Raw genomic sequence first — 9692 nt, 5'->3', positions numbered from 1 at the left:
AGTGATCCGCCCTCCTCGGCCTCACAAAGTGCTAGGATTACAGGTGTGAGCCACTGCGCTAGCTGAATAATTTTTTTTATAGTGAAATGTTTCTACCTAGCCCTGATCCAATTCAAGTTTATGCACTGTATTTTGTTATCATGACTCTTTATTCTCCTTTAATCTGGAATCATTCCTTAGCCTGTTGTTCATAGCATTCACAGTTTTGAAGAGTACTGGTCAGTTGTTTTGTAGAAAGTCACTGGGTCTGAATTTGACGGATTATTTTCATCATTAGATTCAGATTAGGCGTTTCTGGCACTTTTGGATTAGATAAGAACATTTTTAAAGACAGTGCCACATAGACAGGGAACATGTCTTTCCCCTGCCTGTTGTGTTCTTAGCACCAAGCACAGCGACTGGCATAAAGTAGGTGCTTAATACTTATTGAATGAATGAATGAATGACCTAAAACTTTCACTGCCATGTAGGTCCATTATTTTTCTACCTGAAGAGAGAGAGAAGAGCAGCCTTCTCCTAAATCCTAGTTTCATTTTTATTATAAATCTTTGGGCTGAAAAGGGTAACCCAAGACTTCTTTAATGAGACCACCGAGAAGGGAATATGAGGGAGGGACTATGGCCTGAGGGAAGCCATGGAGTTTCTGTTTACCCGGGGCGAGTGGTGGTGGTGTTCATACTTGTAGAGACAGGAGGATGAACAAGGTGGTCCTCAGATGGAAAGAAAAATAACACACAGAATCCTAGAGTACCTGGCCTATTTTCTTACTGAGAAAAATTTGTCATTTAGGTTTCCAGATTTGACCATACTTCCCTCTCCTAGCCCCCATTTGAATCCTAAGAATGCCATAGTGAAAATTGATTTCTGGCCCTCCTCCTCTCCCAGAGGGGACAACTCCATAATTCTCTCTTTCTCCACTCTCCACCCCCCTGCCCTCACCACACACAAGTGTGTATTTTCTAGCATTTATAAACGGTGGTCGGGAGGCCATTCTCTCCAGATTATTTATTGTTGAGAAAATCTATAACTCCTTGGACTTCTCATTTTGATGTAGAAGCTTTCATCCCTGTCGCCTGGGGGAAGTGAGGTTATGAGAGGTACTCTCTGCCTCTCAAAAATGTGTTTTCAGGCTTCCCTTTGGGGCCCTTTCTCTCCCTAGCTCTGATCATCTCAGACATTTCTGACAATCCTTGCTGAGGCATCCAGGGCTTGGGACTGAATTCATCTATTTAATTTTGCAAGGCTGGTGAGTGCCTGATTCGCATTGCTCCTGCCCCTTTTCTGAGAATCTACCTGCCTTTGTCTTTGCAGTCCTTAATTTCACCAGTTTCTGGGAAAAAGTATCCTTCATCTCCATATCAGCTCTTGGTTACCAAGAAAAATGGAGGAGATAATCCAAAATAGTGAATGAGACAAAGATTATTGTTTTTTTTAAGTGATTGAATCCTGGCTAAAGATAATCCATAAAGTGAACACCTGGATGAAAGTAATCCATCATGTTACTCTCCCATGGGTGGGTATATGGCATCTGGAGAGGGAGGCTGGTGGGAGAGGGCCTCAGCTTGTTTACCTCTCACTTTTTTGTCAGAACCATGAGATGTCTGTGGAGAATTCTGCAGAACCCATTTCTATGCTGTATTTTCAAACTCTGGAGGAGGCCTGTTCCATAGTTTGAGAACCAAATACTTAGTTCGGAGAACATGACAATCAGTAGCCAATATGCAAAACTGCCACTTCATCTAGGGTTTCCATGATACCCAGTGTGAGAGTCAAAGTCCTCACAGTGACTCTATGGCCCTCCATGAATGATCCGGCCTCCTGATTTCTCTCTGACCTCATCCCCGACTACTTCTTCCTATCTCACTCTGTGCCAGCCCAAGATGGTCAGGTGCCATTCCACACCCATCAGGATGGCTATTATTAAAAAAACAGAAAATAGCAAGTGTTGGCGAGAATGTGGAGAAATTGGAACCTTTGTGTACTGCTGGTTGGCAAGTAAAATGGTGCAGCCACCATGGAAAACAGTAAATTGGTGATTCCTAAAAAAGTAAACTTAGAATTACCATATGACCCAGAAATTCCACCTCTGGGAATATATCCAAAAGAAATGAAAGCAGGGACTCAGATTGATATATGTACACCCACGTTCATAGTAACATTATTCACAATAGCCAAAAGGGAGAGGCAACCCAAGCATCTATTGATAGATAGACAAACAAACAGATAAACAAAATGTGGTATATACATAGAGTGAAATATTAGTCACTCTAAAAAAGGAAGAAAATTCTAATACACGCTACAACACGGATACTCTTGAAGACGTTATGCTAAATAAAATAAGCCAGACACAAGCAGACAAATATTGTATGATTCTATTTATATGAGGTACCCAGAATAGTCAAAGTCATACAGACAGAAAGTAAAGTGGTGGTTTCTGAGGAATGGGAGCAGGAGGGAATGGGAATTTAATGTCTAATGGGCACAGAGTTTTAGTTGGGTAAGATGGCAAAGGTTTGGAGGTGGATGGTGACGATGATTGACCCTCATGTGAATGTATTTAATGCTGCATTTATTTATTTATGAGACGCAGTCTCACTCTGTTGCCCAGGCTGGAGTGCAGTGGCACGACTTGCCTCACTGCAACCTCTGCCTCCTGGGTTCAAGTAATTCTTCTGCCTCAGCCTCCCAAGTAGCCGGGACTACAGGTGCCTGCCACCACGCCCAGCTAATTTTTGTATTTTTAGTAAAGATGGGGTTTTACCATGTTGGCCAGGATGGTCTCAATCTCTTGACCTTGTGATCCACTTGCCTTGGCCTCCCAAAGTGCTGGGATTACAAGCGTGAGTCACTGCGCCCTGCCTTATATACTTTTATTTTTACTTTTTTAGAGACAAGGTCTTGCTCTGTCACCAGGCTGGAGAGCAGTGGCATGATCACATCTCACTGCAGACTTGACCTCCCAAGGCTCAGGTTATTCTCCCACTTCAGCCTCCTGAGTAGCTGGGATTACAGGCGCTTGCCACCACATCTGGCTAATTTTTCTATTTTTTGTAGAGATGAGGTTTTGCCATGTTTGCTGGTCTCGAACTCCTGGTCTCAGAAGATCTGCCCGCCTTGGCCTCCCAAAGTGCTGGGATTACAGGTGTGAGCCACCATGCCTGGCCTAACGCCACATTTAAAAACAGTTAAAATGGTAAATTTTATGTTATGTACATTTTACCACTATAAACAATGGCCAAAGTCTTTATATTTGCACTTCTCAGAGATCTGCACCATTGCTTTTTCCTGCACCTGCTCCTGGCTGCTGGTGAAGTGTCATCTCAGCAAGGCCTTCTTGGACCACTTGTTTTAAAATCTCAACTCCCATCCTGATCACATCCTAATCTTTACTTGCTTTACTTTACAGCACAAACCACAATGTAACACCATATATATTCTTTTTTTTTTTTTTTTTTTTTTTTTGAGGTGGAGTCTTGCTCTGTCACCCAGGCTGGAGTGCAGTGGCATGATCTCGGCTCACTGCAAGCTCTGCCTCCTGGGTTCACGCCATTCTCCTACCTCAGCCTCCCGAGTAGCTGGGATTACAGGTGCCCGCCACCACACCCGGCTAATTTTTTTGTATTTTTAGTAGAGACAGGATTTCACCGTGTTAGCCAGGATGGTCTCGATCTCCTGACCTCGTGATCCACCCGCCTCAGCCTCCCAAAGTGCTGGGATTACAGGCGTGAGCCACTGCGCCCGGCCTAACACAATATGTATTCTTACTACTTGTTGTTGTTTGCTTCTTCTTGCTGGAATGTAAGTGACTTGAGTGGAGGGATTTTTTTGTGTGTGTTTTAATTGCTGTATCCCCAGTGCTGAATAGTTGAGGACCGGTAAATATTTGTTGAACGAATGAATGAGGGACCATGACTAGACATAGACTTCTAGAGAAGGCACACACAGAAAGAGAATATGAGAAGATTCTGTTTTTTATTTGGCCTTAACTAATTTCTTCTAGACCTTGGATATATAACTCAGACCCCGTGTTCATGATGGCTTTTATACAGTTTACCTTTTCTTACGTGTTTTGAACTGTTTGCATTTAGAGCTGTTGGTGCACTGCGTACGCCACGGTTATTATTATTTAAAGCGGTCACCTTGAACACAAAGCCTCTACTCTTGTATTTCTGATTGCCTCCAACCATAATTGCAGAGGTACTTGAGTCAGGGCTTTGGAAACTCTGGGAAAGCTTAGATATCCAGAAACCTTTACTTTTTTTCTTTTCTTTTTTTTTTTTTTTTTGAGACATTGGTTTGATTGGCTCCAGAGTTTTCATTCTCTGGAAATTTTAAGGAAGAGCAAACTTATATAATTTGGGATCAGGAAAGGAGTTGTATTTACAAGCAAAGAGATTGATATAATCTCTAGGAGATGTTGCATTTTAAAGTCCACTTCTTGGAAGTTTTGAGACCTGAAATAATTATGTAGCAGCTCCATAGCTTTCCTCTCGTGAACGTTTATCAAGTTTCTAGGAGAGCACTTTGTGTCCACACTCTATTTGAAGTTGTTCAGCAGGAGCCATGAGGCCAAACTTCCGGATTGGCAAGATTGTTAGCACCCAAGCACGGGAACCAGTGGAACTTACTTCCTTGGAAAAATGTTTTGAAAAGGAAAGGTCCTGAGTGAGGGTAGTGCCCTTCTTAGAGACAGAGGAATGAACACAATGACCTTCAGGATGAAGGAGAGTGGGTGGGGTTGGCTGGGAAAACAAGACAGCCTTCAATGTAGTGGGCAGATTGTTGGATTCGACATGAGTTCTTCTTGGCTACTTGGGATGGAACTTTTGTTTTGGAGTTTGGAAAGAGCTCAGAGAATGAGAGAAACACAGGGAGGAGGAGGGAAGGAAGGAGGGAGCCAGGAGCATGATGGAATTCATACAAGCTGGCTTCATGTTCTCTGGCCTTTCTCTGTATTTCTTTAAGCACCTCCCCTGGGCCAAGCACCGCCTTTGGGAGAGACTGTTTCCTAATTAAACTGAGATCCACAGGCCCAGGGCCCTTATTAGGAAATATCCTTAGGAAATGCTCTTTAAATAGAAGATTGTGCGTGTTCTAGTCTCCTGTTCCCACCTCTGTCTGGCCCTTCCTCTCTTTCAAAAAAAAAATCCCTATTTCTAGGCATCCCAAGACATAGTTGTTAATCAATACAGCTATGTGTTATTTTCTCTGTCCTAAGTGTCTCTTTTGGTTGCTCGGTACAATTGAGTAGATCCTTGTCCTGCGTAGCAAGGGTCGGTGGTGGGAGCATGGAATTCGGAAGGAACAGATACATAGATCATGGCCCTGCCCTCTGGAGGCTTTTAGATATAAAGGAATTTAAGGGACATACCCAGGACACCATCAGACAGAAAGGGAAAACTAATTTCGGCTGAGCATCAGGGTTAGCTGTCAGTGCTGATGAAATGGGAAGGAAGGTTGGAGACAGGGAAATCAGTCAGGATGGCATAGGGAAGGCTTCTAGAAGTGGGGGAAAGATTGTAGAATAGGACTGAAAAGAGCTAGAGGGCCAAGACCAGATAGAAAGGAGTGAGGAGGGCACCTCTTGGCCGCACCAGTAACTGATGCAGGCCAAACTTGCTGCATGCAGGTTAAGTCACAATGTGAGGAGCTGAGTTAGGAGTGAGGTAATAGGCTTGAGGGTAGAGGTGGGCATGATTAGGAAGGGGCTCTGACAGCTGGTTTGAAGAACCCAGACTGAATATAAACCATTAGAATAATTGCAGATTATTGCACAGGGAAAGATATTTCTGAGAATTGCATTCAAGGAAGATGTTTCTCTTTATTGTTAGACACTGGGCTGCAGTTAGGCTTTCTCAGGAGTCCCAATCATCTGTTTGCTTTTTCTTCTGTCAGTCTGGTTGTTTGTTTGTTTGTTTGTTCTGCATGCTTCTGTTTGAGTCATGGGTTATGACTATTTAATTCCCATATTTTGTTCTTTAAGCTGCTTCCCTTGTATCTTCATTCTTTTTATGTCCAGTTTTATCTTCAGCAAAAGTGGGAAGGGCCCAGGGACCACCCTGTGTGATAAAGTTGAGGGAATCAGAAGTGTCCTCTCACAACATTATCTCATGCAATTCCTTTGTGGAAGCTCAAGTGCACAGAACTGAGTTAATCACCAAGCCCTGTTCACAGCACACCGGCATCATCAGTTCATGTAAGGCCCGTTTTCGGTTCCTTCTATTTTTCCCTTTCACCCCTCACCTCTATTTCTCATTTCCTTTCCTTGTGGGAGCCATCTGCTTTCATGTATTTAGTTAGTGCTCTTCCAATCCAAACTCTATATGTTTATTTAGAGACATTCAGCCATTCACCAAATATAAAGTGCCTGCTATGTGTTGAACAGAGTTGCCGGTGCTGAGAAGTTGTAGGTGCACAGTTGTAGGTGTTCACAGCAGTGAACAAAACAATCAAAACCTGCATTTGTGTTGCTTACGTTCTAGTGGGGTGAGAGGATTGTGAACAAATAAATGAGTGGATACGTTAAATAGTGATAAGTGCTATGCAAACAAAAAATCAGGGCAGGGGATAAGTTGTATTGTGGGTGGTCAGGAGCAGATTGCCGCTTTCTTCAGGGTGATGTAAGAAAGCTTCACTGAAACATGTGGTGCATCAAATGCACATTAAAGACCAGCCATATGGACATCCAGGGTAGGAGTGGTTCAGGTGTGGGTGGACAGCAAGTACAAAGGCCCTGAGGCAGGTCTTGCCTGGTATGTTAGGAGGCCAGAAGGGTCAGTATAGGCCAATGCCCAGAGCAAAATGAGTGAGAAAAGAGAGAGAAACAGAAGGCTGGGAGGTAGCTGGGTCAGTGGCAAATCATGCAAGACTTTGTGGACCACTGTAAGCACAGATCTTGGCTTATACTCTGAATAAGGAGGGAAACCAGGGGAAGGTTTTGAGCAGAGGAATTACATGATCTGATTTACATTTTAAAATAGATCTATCTGTATCCTTAAAAAATACAGTGTTATTTTGACCGCTTTTTAATGTACATAAATGACATTGTGCTATATGCTTTATCCCGCTTTTACTTTTTCCACTTAACATTGTTTCTGAGCTTTATCTATGTTGCTGTATGGAAATCAACTTCATTATTTCTGACCGCTATGCTCATACAGTAGATTTTATTACATATTCACCTAGTAATAGACATTTGGGTTGTCTCCAACTTTTTACTACCACAAACAGTGCTGTGATAAATATCCTTATCTCAGCCTCTTTATGAACCCAGAGAGTTTTCCTGCGGTGTATACCTAGCAGTGGGATTGCTGGGTTAGAGAGCGTGTGCACATTTAATTCCATGAAGACTGTACCAGGATGGTGGCCCTCACCAGCAGTGTGTGATAGTTTGTATCTTCTCATTTATTTCTCATATTAATCCTGTAAGGCAAATATTATCATTTCCATTTTATGGATAAGAAAACTGAGGCTTAGAGAGATTAACCAAGTTATCAAAATTTATACAGTTAAGCAGAAGAGCTATGGCTCCACTCCAGAAAATTACTCAATATTCTTTGCTCTTACTACTGTAGTACCCAGTACTGCCTCTTCCAGAAATAACGTGAAGCAAATGTATGATTATTATTACTGTTCATGCTGTGTTCCTCTCTTAATCATTTCTTCCTTTTAGGGCTGGCTGGACAGAAGACAGTATTCTTGAGGTCCAAAGAGCCACTAAAGGGAATCTGTGGCCTCCCTCTCAATCTGTGTCCATTTTAGGAATTGGGGTGTTGAAGGAAACTTGTGTACAATCCCAACAGAGCGGTAGAGAAGGAGGGCAGCGTGGCATAGGAGTTCACTTGAGTTTTGGCATCAGACAGTCTTTGTTCAAATCCTGGCACAACCGTTTGTTCTCTGTGTGACTTTGCATGAGTTCTTGGCTTATCTAAATCTCAGTTTTCTAACGTACACAATGAAGACAACAATAGGACTTGTCTCTTAGAGTTGTTGTGAGGAAGCACAGGTAAAATACTCAATGTAGTGCCCATAGTAAATGTTCAATAAATGTCAGTTATTATTTTTACTATAATATTTGAGCCTTGCCCTTTTCTTTCTTTCTTTTTTTTTTTGGGATGGAGTCTCACTGTCACCCAGGCTGGAGCGCAATGGCATGATCTTGGCTCACTGAAACCTCTACCTCCCAGGTTCAAGTGATTCTCCTGCCTTAGTCTCCCGAGAAGCTGGGATTACAGCTGTCTGCCACCATGCCCGGCTATTTTTTTGTATTTTTAGTAGAGATTGGGCTTCACCATGTTGCCCAGGCTGGTCTCGAACTCCTGACCTTAGGTGATCCATCTGTCTTGGCCTCCCGAAGTGCTGGAATTACAGGCATGAGCCACTGTGCCTGGCTGAGCCTTGGCCTTTTCAATGCCTGCTCTAACTCAGTAAGACTAGGACCCTCCAAAGTGTTTACCAGTAGCAGGCCCAAGGGTATCTGATTAGAGTTCTCAGAGATTCAAGGTAAATTATACAGAATAAAACAGTCTTTATTTTCTCATGAGGGCCAGCCAACAAGCTTAAGTTTCAGTGGGTGATTTTGAGGCTAGACATTTAAAAAGATGAATTCATTTTCAAAGTTGGAGGACTTTGGATCAAATTTTAATATTAAGTATTAGGTAGATTGTATTAAGTACATATTGTTTTGCTAAGTACTGAGCTAAGTACTTTTCAAGCATTACTGCATTTGATCTTCCTAACAACCCTATGAAGTTTATTTACTCCCATTTTTCAGTTGTGGAAACTAAAGCACATAGAGGGTAAATAATTTGTTCAGAGACAAAATTAGCTGGGCATGGTGGCGAGTGCCTTTAATCCTAGCTACTCGGGAGGCTGAGGCAAGAGAATCACTTGAATCCTGGAGGCTGAGGTTGCAGTGAGCTGCGATCGCGCCACTGCACTCCAGTCTGGGTGACAGAGCAAGACTCCGTCTCAAAACAAAACAAAAATAAATAAATAAATAAATAAATAAATAAATAATATAAGGATAAGAATCTGTCCAAAATCATGTAGCTGTGAAATGGTTGAGCTGAGATTTGACCCCGGCAGTCTATCTACAGAGCTCTTACTCTTAACTAGTAAACTACGCTGCCTTCCTGTGAAGGAAAGTTTTAGAGTCTCGTCCCTTTTAAATCTAGGACGGGTTCTTGTCATTTGGGATGGTTTAGAGCAGTCACAAGAAGTAAGGGGCTAGTTGTAAAATAATCTCCAGAGGGTAAGGATATGAAGTTTGAAAATATTCCCCAGGTATCTTAATTATGGCCCCTCGAGTGACAACCTCTGGCTTAGGGGATGTCCTACGGAGAGCTGAGCATGATGCCTTCAGATAAGTAGGGACCCGCTAACTGAGGGTTAGACAGTTCCCTGCAATCCAAGGCAGGCTGATATTTCTAAAACAAGCATCCACAATGGCAAACAATTCTTTATCGCCTACATGTGGCTTATACATGCCATGAATTATCTGCGGTCAAGGTTTTATCACAGTTGGTTTTCCCTTCACGCTTTTCATTTTGATTGCCTTCTACAAGGAATGTAATACCATTTATATATTTACCTGAGTCAGATTTATAAAGGTTGCTTGGCTACAAAGTATGTATCTCAAAGTCAAGCAGATAGGAATTTTGGATTATCTGCTCTTTCAGGTTTTCTCTTCT

Source organism: Pan troglodytes, chromosome 10 (genome assembly GCF_028858775.2).
Source record: "Pan troglodytes isolate AG18354 chromosome 10, NHGRI_mPanTro3-v2.0_pri, whole genome shotgun sequence".
Lineage (NCBI taxonomy): Eukaryota > Metazoa > Chordata > Mammalia > Primates > Hominidae > Pan > Pan troglodytes.
The sequence above is the reverse complement of the archived record's forward strand: the minus strand, read 5'-3'. Positions refer to the sequence as shown.